We start from the raw sequence: 18010 nt of genomic DNA, 5'->3' as shown, positions 1-18010 counted from the left end.
TCTCTGCGAACACTAATTACAGTATGTGTCGTCAAATGTGATGCCATTAGAAGCTGTTGGTGTCTTTACATTGAGCGCGTCCACCTATACAAGGTTGGGCAGTTATGCGGCTCTCCTTTTCTGAAGATGAACGGAAGGTTTAGACTGCGTTCATTTTGAGGAAAGGAAAGGCGCATAACTGGCTCCCAGGATCAAGCCTATATAATCCCCCAGGCGAAGACAAGTCCTGTTCTCGAAATTTTGACTTGTGAGCTGAGGCTTCCTCTCCTCCCATGGTGGTGGTAGTGGTTTTATTAAAAATAATAGTAAAAAGGAAGTAAAAGATTTTTACTAGCCCCGGCATTTGCCATCGATACTGAAGCACCTGACCTGGGGCAGCGGAAATAAAGGATAGCAGGCAGAATGGAGAAATGAAAAAAAAGAGGTGAGGGGACAGGAAGAGAGGATAGGGGGAGAAGTAATATGTACAAAATATTTACACAATAAGAAATGTGTCCAGGTTGTGTGCCTGATTAGTTCAGTTTAAAGGAATTAAATCACACACGCGCACAGCACTGTGTTGGTTACAACTGGAGTGGGGCGTCCAGTTATTAATCGTTCAAGGTAGAACTCGCGGAGCGTTCGGTCACTACGTGTAACTACCTGACGGAGAACAGACGGGACGTCAAGCCCGTGTGTTCGAGGAATGCACAGAGGCTCACCAAAGTTCGCTCACGAATGCGCGCACTGCTCTGCGGCCACAGTAGCGTCTTGATGGAGTCTGGTAGTATGCCCTGCGCTTTATAGGCCGCGAGCATATCGCGACGAGCATCGGCGAACGCGGCACAGTGAAGGAGCAGGTGTTCTAGTGTTTCCACTGCACCGCATCCGTCACACACATCACTCGTCGCGATTCTGTGACGCACCCGTCGTTCCCCGGGCCACACGAAGCCAATGCGCGCGCGGAGGATCATTGCACGTTGTGACCGTGTAAGTGCGCGACAGCCGGTGACACTGTCGATGTGCTCACCTCCCGCGATGCGTCGGTCGGGGTGCTGCTTTCGGAGATTGTCATGGATGGCTGCACGCACGTCCTCCAGCGCAAGGGGCAGGTCGCTGGCAGGTAGTTGATGTGCAGCGGTCGCGAGGTCGTCAGCTTCTTCGTTGCCTGCGATGCCGCAGTGACCGGGCACCCACTGTGCACGCACGGCACAACCTCTCTGAGCGAGGCGCTCGATGCACGAGCGAACTTCCCGCACTAGTGGGGTACCGCGGCCGTTAGATTGCAGGCGGCTGAGGGCGTCGCGGGAGTCGCACAGCAGAGCACTCCTGGGCGGCGGTGGGCCGAGGGTGAGCAGCAAGTCCAGCCCGAGCCGGATCCCCATCAACTCCGGCGTGGTGGAGGAGCCCAGGAAGGCTGCGTGTTGCTGGCTGTGCAGTCGCAGGGCGGGGATGGTGGCCGCCGCAGCAAGGGAGCAGCTGTCGCGGGCCACTGAGCTGTCGGTGCACACGAAAAGGAGGTCCTGGAGCTCCTCGTGTATGACGGCTCTAGCCAGCTGCTGCACAGCACAGAGGGGTGTGCTTCGCTTTCCCGCAATGCCGACGATCTCTCGCTGTACCTGCGAGGCGGCAGACCAGGGCGCGCAGGAGCCGTAGGGGGATGGGCCTTGTGTCAATTGCTCATACTCGAGCAGCGCCGCGCCCATTCGTGGGCGCGGGTGCGAGCGCATACGCTGCAGCAGCGAGCCGCTGTCCGATGCGCGGTGAAGCCGGTCGATGTGACTCAATGCCCTGCGCGCTGCTTGGAGCTCAATTGGCCACGCTCGTGCCTCGGCCAACGTTGCGGCGCACTGCGAGTTTTTGGGCAGGCCTAGGCACACGCGCAGGGACTTGCGGTGCTGAAGCTCGAGTTTTTTCCAGAACGGCTTGCGCATCGTGACGAGTGGCAGCGCATAGAGTACCGCCCCCAAAGCTGCGGCATTGTATAGACGCAGCGCGGCATGAGGGGAGATGCCCTGGCCTCGAGCGGTGAGCTTGTGCACGGCGGCGGTGATCCTCTTCATCTCCAGACAGGTTTTGGTTGCCGCGGGGCGGAAGGAAAGTCGCCAGTCGATGTCAAGGCCAAGCTAGCACACCGATTTACGCCAAGGAATTGGAGTCCCGTCCAGTGACAGTGGCGCAAGGTGCGCGCGCGAGCGCGAAGCGCAGGCCATGGCCACCGGTTTGTCCGCGCTCAGCGACAGACTAAGGCCGCGCAAGCTGGCATCGATTGCGGTCAGGGCTCCCTGAAAGCACCCCCGCACTCGGAACGCCTCGCCCGGTGGTCCCCGGCACCACAGAGCTATGTCGTCTGCATGTATGGACGTGTACACATTGTGTCGGCCGCTCGTGGGGAGGGAGGCCGGCACCACCGACATGGCCACATTAAACAGAAATGGTGATAGGACAGAGCCCTGCGACACGCCCATGTCCACCGGGCGAGGCTTGGAGAGCTCACCCCCTACTAGTACGCGCATGGTGCGCCCGCTCAAGATGCCATGAACGTATCGAAAAAGGCCCCCGCACACACCAGCCCCCTCAAGCACCGCGAGAATTGGTGCACGGAGAACTTTGTCAAAAGCGCCCGAGACGTCCAATAGTAGAAGCAGCGCGACCTGGCCTGCCGCCCTGGCATGCTCCAGCGCTGTAACAACGTCCGATATAGAATCAGCCGTGCACCGCATCCCACGGAAACCCGTCTGCCGCTCGTCAAACAAATCAACCTCCGCAGCCCGCTCGTTCAGACACTGCAACTCCATATGCTCCATGAGCTCACCTGCCGCCGATGGTAATGCCACTGGCCGGTATCCGCTCAGCTCCGTAGATGGGCGCCTTGCCTTTCGGATGGGACAAACGACCGCGGTTCGCCAATCATCCGGTAGCTCCCCGCGTTCCCACACCAGGTTGAGCTGCTGCAGGAGGATCTGTAGCTGCTCCGCATTCAGGTTTCGCAGCATCTGGTATGTCAGCCCGTCCGGTCCGGGCGCCGAGCGGCGGCGGCAGCGCTGCAGCGCATTGCTCAGTTCCGCCGTGGTGAACGGCGCATCACATGGACCTTCCGAGGCGACGGGCGAGGGACTGGCGTCGATTCTGGGGCTCTCAGGAGCAGCTATGTTAGCGGCGTTTGCGGGGCTGGGCGGCGCGAATCGTTCGGCAAACCGCTCTGCCAACTCTACAAAGCTGAGCCCGCTGGAGATTGTGAGGGCGACCAGCGGTTGACGGTTTGCCTTTGGTTCGGTGATGCGCCGCAGGGTGTCACACAGCCTCCGCGAGCTGACATCTTCCTCCATCCTTTGGCATAGTGAATCCCACTGCCGGCGGTATAGCTTGTTGGCATGGCGGCGCGCTGCTGCGTCCAAGCTGTTGTAGACAGTCCAGTCGGCCGTTCTGTCAGTCCGTCGCGCCCGTCGCTCTGCGCGATCTCTCTTCTCGCGCAGATTGAGCAGCTTCATATCAGGTGTGGGCTGCCCTGCCCTTACCTCTGCTCGTTGGGTGGCTGCGAGAGCGCTTCGGACTAGACTTGAAAAGAAATCTGCGCCAGTGGCCTCCGCCTCGTCGCCCGCCCGCCTGAACGCACTCCAGTTGGTAATGGAGTAGGCACGTTTGGGGCGCGCCTCCAACGCAGTGGGTTCGATTAGGATGGAGTAATGATCCGAGCCCCAGAGAGATGTCATCGGCGCCATGTCGCCTCGATGGCTCTGGATGTGAAGGCAACATCGATGCAGAAGGCGGTTGTTCCGCGTCGTCGAAAGGTGGGCTCGCCGGTGTTCAAGGGGGTGAGTCCCAGCTGCGTTGCTGCGTCGTGCAGGTAGTCTCCAGGCGCGGAGTGGTGCGGACTGCCCCACGCACTATGGCGGGCGTTAAAATCACTGCAGGTGATTTGGCGCGGGGCACAGCACGAAGACACAGCACGAAAACGCAGCGCGTTCCAGGCGACAGCTGGACGCACACAAACTCTGGCCACCGACGTGTCAACACCACCGACGCGCACTGCCACCACCACGCACTCCTGGGCGTCAGATGTCGCCGCCGCCGAGCCGACCAGGGTGTGCTGGACGTCCTGCCGCACGCATATCGCGCACCTTGATTTCCCGGGGCGATGAGATGTGTCACAACAGTGCACTGCGGCACAAGTGGGTTCCACGCACGTGATGACTTAGTGGTAGCCAATGTAGCCAGGTAGCCGCATCTGGGGCTCCCTGTCATGTGAACGTACGTACCTCTCCTAAAGCGCGATAACTTCCGGCGAATCCTGTGCGATGTGAACTCGCATTTCAGCGTACCGCGCGCCGCAAGTGAGCGCACGTTCCACTGCAGGATGGATGGTATGCGGGAGGGAGTGCGGCGGCTAGCCATCATGCTGGATTATCTGTGCGGGAGCACCCGCTGCTTCTAAGCAAGCCCGGTGTCCATCGGTGCCCTCCGGGAAAAGTGCGCTGAGGACGCGCAACGCCAGCTTTAGGAGCGCGACCTCCGCGTCCCGTGCGTCAGGGGGCTGGCCATGGGAAGCGGCCGCAGGCTCGGGCCGCGCTGTACGTGACGCCGGGCAACCGGTTCGCCGCTGCAGCTGCCGGCGCTGCCGTTGCTTCGGTGGCTGCTGCTGCTGGGGTGTTCCCCTGACGGCCTGCGCATAAGAAAGCGCGCGCGGCGTCTGCTGATGTTGCTGGGCTGGGGCCGCTGTTTCAGCCTGGAAGACAGCTCGGACAACCCACCTGGACATCGGTGCCATGGATGTGGCCATTAAAGTGGCCAAGTGACGCTCTCGCTGCCAGTGCGGGCACGCTGGGTCAATGGATGCGTGCCGCCCCCCGCAGTTAATGCAGCGGGGCTTGCCCGCGTAGGTATCAGGCTCGTGCGGCCCGCCGCAGGGCGTGCATCGGGCAGGAGCACTACACACCTCAGTGGCATGCCTCAGGTTGGCACACTGGAACGGCCGGGGACGGCAGGGGCGGACCGCGAGCCTGCGCTTGAATATGGTGATGAACGTCGAAGGTGTCGGCGCTGCAAAACGGAGCGAGTGTGCTGCCCGACAGAGACGCCGACACCATCGGGACTGTTGACTCCGCCGCCGCTAGCAGCTCCACCGCCGTCCTGCGCCCGTCCACACCGAAGACCAGGCCGGAGCTTTGATTCCGAGGAGGAGGCTCCTTGGCGCAGACCGGCAGGCCACGGATTACGGCTGTGGCTAGCAGGGTCTGGAGAGCATCGCTGCTCCCCGCATCCACTGCCACCACATTCCGCCGCATGTTTACCCGGACGGCGAGGACGCCCGTGCGGGATCTGATCTCCTCGGCCAACTCCCAGCCCTGTTCCCTGATGAAGGCGGTGCCCCGGTTCGCCGGCCGAAACAGCACCGTACCCACCAGGCTGTACGGGACCTCCACGGCAGCCGCGGCTCGCTCCAGAGCAGCTCTCCGACGCCGCTGCGCCTTGGTAGTGATAATGCGCCACGGGACCAGGCTGGCCCCAGCATCAGCGTCGCCGCTGTCTGCGGCGCGCCGCGAAGTTGGGCGCGCTCGCTGCCAGCAGACGAATTCCCAGCCGCAGCCTGGTCTCGTGCGTAGGGAGTTGGTGAGGCCGCACCCGGTTTTTTTCCGGACGCCGTCGCCCCAGCAGCAACAGCAGCATCAGCAGCAGGCTGGAGGTGGGCTCCGTGGGGCTCATGCTGGGAAGGGCCTGCTCCTTCGAGTGTGGAGGGAGAGAGAACAGTGACGGGGGGGGGGGGGGGCTTCGAGCTTCCCGCTTGGCCACCGGGATGCCCCTTTTGGTTTTCGAGTCCCTCTCCTCCTCGGACCCCGTTGAGCGCCGCCGTTTCCGGAGAGCAGACTCGTCGATTGGTGTGCACATGCTCTCCTCGGCTGCGGATGTCCGCGGTGAGCCCGCAGCAGCAGCATTAGGGGAAGATGGCATCACAGCCGGTTCCCCAGGCTTAGCAATGGCGGCAGGAAGCGCAGGGGTGGCCAGAAATGGCGGGGAGGGAGTCGCCATGGAGTTCTGCGTCTGGTGAGCGAGCGCCATGGCGTCCCCCTAAGGCTAGAACGCGTGGGTCCGCCGGCGACACGTCCAAGATCCCGATGACGGACTCGAGGTTCTCCGAGGTGGTGATGAGCGCCGCCGTCAGGCACCTCACCGTGCCCCGCAGATCAGCGATCTCGGCCTGCATTCGCCGAATGGTGCTGGGCGGCCTTGCTCTGATTGGCGTTCGTCTATGTGATCGTGAGCGTGAGCGGCCTGCCCTGCGTTGCTCATTGTCACCGCCGAACACAGGCCTTCGCTCGTTCACGGTGTCTGTGGTCTCCATGGGGAGACCCCGCAGCGCCGCGAAGCCTTATGCCCAGCGTCCGAAGGAGCAGAGAGCTAAAAAACACGTCCGTTCGCTTCGAACGCCCGTCGAAAAATCTCGTTAAAGATCCCCAGGTGGTCGAAATTATTCCGGAGACCTTCACTACGGCACCTATTTCTTCTTTCCTTCTTTCACTCCCTCTTTTATCCCTTCCCTTTCGGCGCGGCTCAGGTGTCCAACGATATATGAGACAGATACTGCGCAAATTCCTTTCCCCAAAAATCCAATTATATATATATCTCCTCTTCCCATTCCCAGTGCAGACTACCAGGTCAGATATTTATTTTTCAGGCCAACCTCTCTGCCCTTCCCGTGAATAAACCCTCTCTCCCTCTCTTACGCGTGTTACGCACCCGCACTTCTTTCTCTCCTCTAATACAACTTACTTTCCTCCTAACCTCATTCTCGTGAACTGAACTGGCACCGTGCTGCTTTCGGCGCTTTCTCTTGTCCTTTCTATCCTAGTCTTCAGACCAGACATTGTATCTAGCTAAGTAATTTTCCGAAGAAAGCTGAAGACGAGCACGAGCCGAAAAAGCGCTTCCCGGAAGAAGAAAACCGACGTAGATTTCCAGTGCAGCGGTGAAGACACTTGATCCACTCATGAGTGTCGGAATGAATGACGCCGCCTCTCGCTAGCGTGAATAGCAGGTTTTCTTATCTCTCAGCTCCTCCCGCACCTGCAACGCATTAGTTTCGGCGGAATAACGCCGTTTCCCGCTAGCGTGAACAAGCGGGTTTTCTTAAGAATAATTCATATGGAGCCGTATTGTCAGTAACTTGTCTTCTAATCTAATCAGGGGTTGCCAAAAGTGGTCTCATTCTTCTGATACCAAAAAAAATCAGTGCTTCCGCTTGTCTTCCTGGAGATTTCCGCTCCATCACTTTTTGAAATTCTGATTACAAGGTGCGGTTTTCACGAAGTCAACGCTACGATTCGGGAGCGCCGCGAACGATAGTGTATAGAGGGATCGGCAGTACGTGGAGACATACGTTTGCTCCTTTGACAGCGCTTCGCCGGCGCTTTCGCTGTCGTGTTTCCTATAAAAATTATCGATTTTCATGACATAGCAGCAACGCGTCGATTCCGTATTTGGAGAACTCGTCTTACAGATGCACGATGTCTTCTGCTGGTAGGCACTTTCGGATGTCGTACACGGAGCGTCGTGGCAAAAAGAAAGCTCGGCCACACTGCTGCGTGCCTTTTGGTATGTCGACGAGATGGCAAAGCTAGGGGCTATCGTTCTATTTCTTAGCCACTGCTCGACGCCGTAAAAGGAGGCAACTTTGGGTGCAGAAACTACGGATTGGTAAGCCAGTAACAGCGTCGACGGTGGTTGGTTGCGCGCATTGTCAGTGACGACTTTCTTCTTACAGGTAAGGACTCGGTGCAAGTATAGCTTTCTTTGGTTTAACTGAACGACTACGATGATAATCGTGGCAGGTCTTTCTAACTGTAGCCGCGACGCAACCGTAACCCACGAAATATAGCACCTCTTACCCGAGCTCTCAAGCTGCAATTAATGCTCCGGTATTATATTTTTTCTTCTCTGCATTCTATATGTTCGCATTTGTGCCTGTTCATTCTAAACGCTCGTGTTTCACATTCCGCAAAATAAAACCTTACACCGAACAGACCGAGTGGCGAGAGATGAGCGCATTTGAGAAAGCATGAGCCAGCGGGCAAGACAAAAATAAAGCTGCGAGGCAGGACGAGTTAACTGGCCGGCAATGGGTAGCTTTGCACTTTAGGCCAAATCAGTAAATTCCACTTCATTCGATGGACGTCTAGGAATAGCATTACCGGCATGTGAAAATAAGGACAGGAACCTGCGCTACGGCCTCCTCCGTCGCGCCTCCAAGGGCGCGCTCCGACCCGATGGTATCGAGACCACGACTCAACGTACAGATGTGAGCAGGTTTTGTATCAGGTCGCAGGAGTGGTCCTCTGCAGTGCAAACGAAGGAAGATTTACCAGCACGTTAAATAATTTAACTAATTAGACTTCAGTAATTTTCCTATGATATATGGCAACTGTTTGCGATACACTGAAAATAGTTATATTTTTTAAAAACAGGAAGAACAAACACATTCACAGATCTGATTTAATTACAAAATCTTTCGCAGCACATTGCTGCAGCGCTTTAAAAAATCTTCTCACGAACACATGTTGCATACAAGAACGTTGCTTCTCGACTGAAGCGATGGCCTCACTTAAAGGCTTCTGTACTTCAGTTCTCTTAATTGAAACCGAAGCATATGACGGCGGAAAGCTAAACCATAGCAAACCGTTTAAGTTTTCATCTTTATGCAATGAATAAGGAAAACCTTGCTTACCCGTAATAACGAAGCAGTAAACTGGAGGCACCCTTACTTTTAAACTCTTAGAGCTATCTACCTAGCTTCCATTAGAGATTTGTGCGTGGAATTATGCAGACCTATATCAGTTTTTATAGTTTCGAAGACTCGATTGCCTCAGGTTTTCCGGCTCAAACAAATCCAGACCATCTCTTGCACCATTCGAAAGGCGCGCGTCTGTGTAGCGCGCAGCAACGATCACTTGTGCACGTCGCTCCGTGGCGCACGTGCCGGGTGAAGTCCTCCATCCCGCCTGTGCTGGAGCAAATATATGTTGCCAAGCATGCCCGTGACTGTAGCAGCTAAACATCTAACTATTTGAACTAAGTTAAGCACTTTACTAATTAACATGATTAACTTTTTTTCTTATCACAAAACCACCGTTTTTAAGCCTCAAAAAGACTACTTTTAAAAGTTAGTGGCAGTTTTCGCTCACAGGCCCGGTATAAAGCGATTACGGTGTTGTGCGCTGTAACTGAAGCTCAGTCTCTAGAATAATAAAAACACAGCATCGACGAACTTCGGTGGTAGAAAATGAATTGCGGCTTGATAATAAAAGAAAAAAGCCGTAATACCGGATTCCGAGATATCTTGCGCAAGTGCGCCTTTATATAAATGTAGGATCAACGCATATACCAGCCGTGGGGCCCGTTGGTCTGGGGGTATGATTTTCGCATTTGGTGTCTCTCAGGTTCAAATCCTGGACCGGCCATTTAGTTTAAAAAATTATTCCGTTCATGCCAGCGTCAGCCTTATGAAACCGAACGAAGAAATATTTTTGCACCCAGAAACAGCTTTTGCGTCCATTGATTCGGACCACTAACATATGACAGCGAACGCAGTCCCGTTTGATTAAAATAATTATAATTGGTTTTTGGGGAAAGGAAATGACGCAGTATCTGTCCTATATATCGTTGGACACCTGAACCGCCGTTGATTTTAAAAAAAATTTTCCGTTACAAGCTGATTAATTATGTCTCGCAATATTCTTGTATTACACTTTCATCGTTTTGACAAACTGAAATGGTCGGGCTCGAGCCCGACCGCGACGGATGCGTTTTAATGGCGGAAAATCTTTAAGACGCCCGTGTGCTGTGCGATGTCAGTTCGCGTTAAAAATTCCCAGGTGGTCGAAATTATTCCGGAGCCCTCCACTAAGGCACCTCTTTCTTCCTTTATTCCTTCACTTCCTCCTTCATCCCTTCCGTTACGGCGCGGTTCAGGTGTCCAACGATATATGACACATATACTGAGCCATTTCCTTTCCCCAAAAACCAATTATTATTATTAATATTACTAAATTGAAACGCGGATTTTATATATCTTTCGGAAACCAAAAAAGCCTGTGTAAAAATAGATACGTAGGAAGAGGTATTACGATGAAACTGCTGAAAAATCTCTGATAATAAAAAGTGCAAAGGGTGTTCGCAGTCGTCAATAGAAAAGATGTTAAAGGTTATGGGGGAACAAGCTAAAGACAACTTCACATGCTGCACACGAGGACCATTACTTTGAAGAGTTAAAAACGTTGCAGAGACTTCAAGTAGAACCACGTAATAAAAAAACATACACAGTTTTGTAAACCACTAATAAATACAAGTTTTGCCTTGTATCGGTGCCTGAAGGTCACCTAAGATGCATTGCGACAGTGTGAATAGAAATCAGTGTTTATTCATATTTATGAACAATCAGAGGCTTCCTTCCCGAAAGTAGACGCTAATCAACATAAATCTGGTGTAATGCGAAGAGCGGCGGTAAAGCTGCCAAAATTAAAACTTGTTTTTAGGGAAAGGAGATGGCGCAGTATCTGTCTCAGATATCGGCGGACACCTGAACCGTGGCGTAAGGGAAGGGATAAAGGAGGGAGCGAAAAAAGAAAGGAAGACAGAGGTGCCGTAGTGGAGGTCTGCGTATTAATTTCGACCATATAGGGATCTTAAACGTGCACTGACATCGCACCGCACACGAGCGACTGGTAAAACGCTGAGAATAATAATAATAATTGGTTTTGAGGGAAAGTAAAAGGCGCAGTATCTGTCTCATAGAAAGTTGGACACCTGAACCGCGAAGTAAGAGAAGGGATATAAAGGAGGGAGTGAAAGAAGAAAGGAAGAAAAAGATGCTGTGGTGGAGAGCTCCGGTATAATTTAGACCACCTGGGGATCTTTAACGTGCACTGGCCCGCCGTGGTGGCTCAGTGGTTAGGGCGCTCGACTACTGATCCGGAGTTCCCGGGTTCGAACCCGACCGCGGCGGCTGCGTTTTTATGGAGGAAAAACGCTAAGGAGCCCGTGTGCTGTGCGATGTCAGTTCACGTTAAAGATCCCCAGGTGGTCGAAAGTATTCCGGAGCCCTACACTACGGAACCTATTCTTTCTTTCGTCTTTCACTCCCTCTTTTATCCCTTCCCTTACGGCGCGGTTCAGATGTCCAAAGATAGATGAGACAGATACTGCGCCATTTCCTTTCCCCAAAAACCAATTATTATTATTATTGTAACGTGCACTGGCATCGCACAGCATACGCGCACCTTAGCGTTTTGCCTCCATAAAAACGCAGCCGCCGCGGTCGGGTTCGAACCCGGGAACACCGGATCCGTAGCCGAGCGCCCTATAACCACTGAGCCACCGCGGCGGGTAAAAAAAAACGCTGAGATAATAATAATATTAATTGGTTTTTGGTGGAAAGGAAATGGCGCAGTATCTGTCTCATATATCGTTGGGCACCTGAACCGCGCCGTAAGGGAAGGGATGAAGGAGGGAGTGAAAGAAGAGAGGAACAAATAGGTCCGTAGTGGAGGGCTCCGGAATAATTTCGACCACCTGGGGATCTTTAACGTGCACTGACATCGCACAGCACACGGGCGCCTTAGCGTTTTTCCTCCATAAAAACGCAGCCGCCGCGGTCGAGTTCGAACCCGCGAACTCCGGATCAGTAATCGAGCGCCCTAACCACTGAGCCACCGCGGCGTGGAAAAAAAAAAACGCTGAGAAAAATTCAGTTTTTGAGATAAGGAGGTGGCGCAGTAACTGTATCGCATGGCAATAGACACCATAACCGCGGCGTAAGAGAAGGGATAAAGGAGAGCGTGAATGAAGAATGGGAGAAAGAGCTGGAAAATTTTAATGCTGCGGAAAAATTGCGACCACTTAGGCATCATTAACGCCCACAGACATCCGACAGCACTCGGGCGCCTTTTGTGTTTTGCCTCGATCGAAACACGGCCACTGCGACCGGGTTCGAATTCGGATACTCCGGCTCAATAGCTGAGTGCCCCCAGGCTGAGAGAAGTCGAAATTTACAAGGAAGAGAACTGCTTGTGTCTAGGACATGTTTTTTTCGTTTTAATTATTCCAAAAAATCTGTAAGCGCGTCGTGAACTCAAACCGATTGATAACGAAAGAATCTGGCGCTTGACGCTTAAGTATTCGAAGTGAAACTTATGATGCTGGAGATATTTTTAACCCAGCCAACACAGAATTGGTTCGACTTGTGGGAGTGCTTTGTTGCCAAAAACTTTGTCAAATGTACATGGATAAGGCGGTTAGATTTTGTCATGGCAACTAGAATAAAACACGTCAAATTTTTGCGAACATGCGATGAACAGCCGTGCCCTTGACGTGCTTTGCTGGACACCCCGATCTCTACAAAACTAGCGAAGAGTAGTGGAGCGCGCAAAAAGGCACTGTCATAGAGAAAACACAAGGTTGGTACAGTCACAATCTCTCCATGTTTGCCCGGGAAACGGTCTTTATTGCGTTTATATTGGCTAAAGCGTTGTATAATTTGCAATGCTCTTTTAAAGAGCACACTAACATGCGCACCAGTGTTCATTTGGGGTGCGAAGTGGGAACGGACTTGACGCTCAAATTTGTTTCATGCAGTTGGCAACTGCGCATTAGGCCTCCTTCACCTTATTGTTAAACAAATAGTGTCATAATCTCGCTGAAAAAGGTCCCTAACCGGCAGGACCATCTGCGCTGTGGAGGCTGTAGATGCGGCGCCTAGGCCCTGGGAACAACGGGAGTGTACCACCGGCGCTTAACTTTTTGCCGTGCTGCGGAAGCCCACGAGCGAGGTGTGTACGGAACCTAATCCGGCTATCAATTACAGAGAAATTATTCAAATATATCAAATACAGCATAGCCGCTTTCATCCCCCTGCGAAAAGGCTAACCGAAAGCGAGCAGCTTTGGGTCCTTTGCTTTTATACCAACAGGGTACTGTGTCCGGCAGCGTTGTATATATTTTAATCCGTCTTTTCACGGGGAGTGCCCTCATTGTGGGTGCGCCTTCTCGGACGTGTACCGCACGGTGTGGGCATGCCCTCTAACCCTGCTTACCCCCCTTTCTTCTTACCTACCGGAGAGAGCTGGCAGGCTGTCCTGTTCGGCTGCTGTACGTTAGAGAGCGAAATAGCCCTCGTCGCTATGGCCCGAGATGCCGCGGAAGCCACAAGGGTCCCGGGCTAGGGACGCCTACTATTATTAGTAAGTGGCTGGCCCTTAAGGCCAGTTCTCACTCTCTCTTGCAAAATAATAATAAAATGTTTTTCACCACCACCGGCTTCTACGAATGTAGGCGCGCTCACGATACAGCCGCATGCGCCTGTAAATATTTGCCTAACGCTCGCTATAGGCCTCATATAGTAAGCTTCGACAAGTTACACAGATTCATTTTAGGACACAAGTCTACTTCAACCACTGCAGAGCTTACGGGCCTTCGGGAAGCGATTCGCCACATCTGCGGAGAACCGCCTCAGGAGTGGTGCATTTTCACTGACTGTAAACCTGCGCTACAAATTTTGGGATGCTTCCTACGCCGCAATGCCTACCAATCTCATGCTCTTGATACCATTAGTCTCATGTCATTTGCTCAGAAAAAAGGCCACCCTATAGTGTTCTACTGGATCGCTGGACACTGCGCACTCGATGGAAATGAGAACGCCGACGCTGAAGCAAGAAGCCCCTTCAGCAGGGGCCAGCGTAAAGCGGTGCCGTTCTCTCGAGCGGACACCCCTTGCCTCCTTTCGGCATCAATGAGGAGTGCGACGGCCAAATACTGGGCCCTGCCAGACACTCGACACATCCTTCTTAAACGCCAAATCAGGCGATGACCTTTTCTGTTCCTCGCTGAATACCACGCCCTATTGCATGCATAATCCATAGAACACGTCTAAACGTCGATTTCATGCTCAAATATTTGCACTTGATAGTACAAGCGAACTCCCCGGACTGCAAAACATGTGGCGTGCTAGGGAATATAGAATATGTTTTAGAGGCGTGTCCAGCATATGCACGTGAAAGACTCATGATCGCATCTGCTTTGATGTCTATAAACACAAGGCCTCTCATCTTAACCGCATAACATCACTTGCGCTAGAGCTGGCTAAAGTTACCCTATCCTATCCTGCTTATCATCGGCGCTTGGCCAGTTAGTTTGGAAACTGTACAGGTAACGCGAGCGCTCTCACGCTTTTTAAGCGACACGGACCTTGCCTCGCGTTTGCGATGTTATAAAGTGTGCCTTGTTTTTTATGTATTTTTTCATCTGCCACCTCTCATCATCATCATCCCTCATCGTGATCCTGTTTTTTTCTCCTCTTCGCATTCCCCAGGGCAGTGTAGAAGACCAGATATATATTTTTCAGGCCACCCTCTCTGCCTTTCCCGTCAATAACCGCCCTCTCTCTCTTATGCGTGTTGATGATGATGACGATGGCCTCTGGTTGAATGGCACGTACCCATGGTGGGGGATTGGCCAGGGTACATTGTTGATACAAATACACACATTAAGCGCCCGCACTTCTTTCTCTTCTCTAATACGCCTTTCCTCTCCTCCTAACCTCATTCTCGTGAACAGAACTGGCGCCGCGCTGCTTTGGGCGCTTTCACTTGTCTTTTCTGTCCTAGTCCCCAGATCAGACATTGTTTCTAGCTTAATAAGTAATTTCCGAAGAATGCTGAAGACGACCACGAGTAGAAAAAGCGCTTCCAAAAAGGACACCGACGTAGAATTGAATTGCAGCGATGAAACATCTTGATCCAATCAGATTTTCGGCGGAATGACGCCGTCTCTCGCTAGCGTGAAAAGCAGGTTTTCTTAACGATAAGTCTTCCGGAGCCGTAATGTTAACTAATCTAATCTAATCAGGCGTTGTCAGAACTGGTCTCATTCTTCTGATACCTAAAATCAGTGCTTCCTCTTGATTGCCTGGAGATTGGCTCCCCATCACTTTGTGAAATTGTGATTACAAGGCTCGGTTTTCATGAAATCAACGCTATGATTCGGCAGCACCACGAAATTTTTTAGTGTATTTATACAGCGGTGTCGTCATCGGTCACGCATGCATTGCGTAATCAGGACGAGAAAGAGGCATTTTTATAGAAGCTAGAAAATGTCGGCGGAGACCCCACAGAGTGATCATAGCCCTGAAGAGGAAACGTTATAAAATTATAATCAGGAGGGGTGTCACGCACGGTGGCACGGGCTCTTGATTATTAGCCGTCGCATAATTACGGCAGGTATTCAGGCGGTTCAATTGGAAGGTTTGGGGTGAAAGTTAGGAATTGATACCTCTGTTATTTCCTATTTGTTCGTTCCAGTGCCCTGCCAAACAATTTAGCGGAATAGTGGCAGCGCGGCTACAGTTAAAACTTGACGAAGCATCAATGATTTAGAATTCTAGATAAACTAGAACAATCCAGAGGAGGAAGACGAGGGATTGGCTAAGTATTGGGTGGCTGGTACTGTTTTCCTTTTCCCCGTGTGCCTTTGCACCCTTTTTGTGTGGATAACGCACGCGGTGAGTTTCTAAATCACAGGTAATGTCTACGCAGTCTCCTGGCCAGGGGAGGTCCACTTGGTCGGCTTCCCTACCACCTCATGAGATGCCTCTGGAAGCTTTTCAACGCTCCGGCGTGCGCAGCATTCCTGTGGCGCTGGTGCCAAAGGATGGTGGTTCTATCAAACTTAACAATCCAGGGCCTGTTCGAGCTGCTCTCCAGGCAGCCACTTCCCTTTATGAGGCAACCTCTGAGGTAAGGCAGTTTGGACGTGGCGGGATTCTGTGCCGTTCACCAGACCTTTAGTGCGTAAAGGATCTTCTAAACTGCTCATATTTTGGGTATCTTTCTGTAAAGTTTCATTCCGTCTCATCTGGCCTGTACACAAGGTTCTGTTCGCGGTGTGGACTCTTGCTTTTCTCCAGTTGAGACCCTCGACCTTCTCTCTGCAGCGCTTGTTGTTGCTGTGTATCGCTGTAGCCGGGAGGTGAACAATAAGCGGCTGCCAGCGGAAACGGTTATCGCCACATTTGCGGGTACTGCCTGCCCCTCAGAAATAAAAGCATGGCCTCTAATCTTCTGTGTAGATCCCCTTCCGTCTAAGCCACTGCACTGCAGCAATTGCTGGCGATATGGCCATAGTGCTCGTGGGTGCAAGTCCACCTTGCGCTGTTGCAAATGCGGCAATGACCATCCAGCAAATTTATGCTCTGATCAAAACGAGAAGTGTTCATTTTGTGGTGGATCTCACGCTGCAAATTCTATGGATTGTCCTTCTCGGGATCATGAATTGGAAATTCTAGACATCACGGACCGCAAACCCTGTTCGCGGCGCGAGGCAATATCAGAAATTAAAGAGAGAGCTCACGGCTATGCAGGTGTGTCAGCCCGTTCAGGAGAGACACTAGATTCGTCTATCTCTCAGGCAATAGCGACTGCTGTGGAAGCCTCTATGGCTAAGATGGTTGACAGGATAGTGTTCACTGTCACAGTGTGCATATCTAATGCTCTGACAACACAGATTACCCAGGCCATGCAAATTGGAATGACTTCTGCTATGTCAACCATGCCTTCGTTAATGACCCAAAACTCCTTGCCTGAGCAGTCTCAGCCCCAAGAACGAGTAACTGCTGTTTCTCCACTTCATCTGTCCATTAATTCAGATAATGCTCAAATTATTCATGATGAAGAGATGGTGGATTCGGATACGCGAATCCTCCAACGCAGAGGATGCCCCATGCCTAACTCTTCTTCTTCACACCCTCAGCCGAAATCAAAGAAGCAACAGATTGGCTCTAAGCCGAAAGAAACTATTTTAGGGCAGGCAGTTGCTGCTACCCGGATTTCTCAACCGTAGGGGTGTTAAGTGTTCTCCAGTGGAAATGTCGGTTCTTCTTTCAGCTTCAACAGATTAGCTGTACCTTATATCTCAACATAATCCAGACATAATTATTTTACAAGAAACTTGGCTCACATCAGAAAAACATTTCCATTTGCGAAATTATTCTTCATTTCGACAAAGATCGTCAGTCAAGAGGAGGAGGCTTACTCATACTAGTTTCTTCTAAATTTTGTCACAGGGCTAAGGTTACTTTTCATTCCTCTACTATAGACTGTGAGTTATTGGCGTTAGACTTTGAAATTCCAGGGTGTTATTCGGTTTCATTAGTAAATGCTTCTTTTCTTGCGGTGTGCAGGATACCAGGCAGCTAGATATCCTGCTCCTTAATTGTCAGAAGTCAATTCTCTTGGCCGGTGACTTTAATTCCCATCATGTGCCGTGGGGCTTTAGGACAGATTTCTGTGGTAAGCGCCTTTGGGATTGGGTTACTGATAACAACCATTCCTGTATGAATTCAGGTTCAGCCACATTTGCCCGCGCAAAAATACGATCTGTGCTGAGATTTCACTTTCACCAGCCCTAGCGTTCCTGCGCTCAATTGGTCGACTGTGGATTTTAAAACAGCTACCGATCACATACCTATCGTTTATGATGTTAATTGCCTCGTCAACTCCGGCGTGCTCTCAGCTGAGGTCACATATAAAATATGACCAGTTTCAGTCCCGTTTGCGCTCCACTCTTGCTTCAGCGGTTAATGCTGCTGAAGAACATACAGCAAAAGGCATATGCTCGCCTGTGTTCTTTAATATTCTAATGAGCTCCATTCCCAGCCACCAAAACATTCGCACGTTCATCTATGCGGACGACATTGCATTTTTCGCTGCTGCAGCTGACATTCAATCTCTCTATGTGCACCTACAGTCGTACCTGAATTTGCTTGAAAGTTGGTTGGGTGACTTAAGTCTCACCTTAAATGTAAGCAAGTGCGCTGTACTTGTTTTTCAAATGAAAGATCATGTTCATCTTGCTCTCAGTTACCAGCGACAAAATATTCCTCAAATTAAGTCATTAAAATATCTTGGCGTCATTTATGACGAGAGCCTCATATGGCGCTCCCACATTGACCATGCCGCAGGGAAAGGGCTCGTGCTCTGGGCATGTTGCG

The 18010-nt window shown here is 51.9% G+C and overlaps 2 long non-coding RNA genes across 2 annotated transcripts in view; one reads left to right on the top strand and one right to left on the bottom strand.

Moving 5' to 3' along the window:
• Positions 1 to 15752, top strand: part of LOC144098943 (uncharacterized) — a 156324-nt gene extending 140572 nt beyond the window's left edge. Inside the window, exon 3 of the long non-coding RNA XR_013307274.1 lies at positions 15558 to 15752. This is a non-coding gene — a long non-coding RNA (uncharacterized LOC144098943). The remainder of the gene's footprint in view (positions 1 to 15557) is intronic.
• Positions 1 to 18010, bottom strand: part of LOC144098938 (uncharacterized) — a 108482-nt gene that overhangs the window by 29435 nt on the left and 61037 nt on the right. The window lies entirely within an intron of this gene.

The sequence above is a fragment of the Amblyomma americanum genome, chromosome 1 (assembly GCF_052857255.1).
Source record: "Amblyomma americanum isolate KBUSLIRL-KWMA chromosome 1, ASM5285725v1, whole genome shotgun sequence".
NCBI classification, from domain to species: Eukaryota; Metazoa; Arthropoda; class Arachnida; order Ixodida; family Ixodidae; genus Amblyomma; species Amblyomma americanum.
This window is presented reverse-complemented; position numbering and strand designations above follow the sequence as displayed.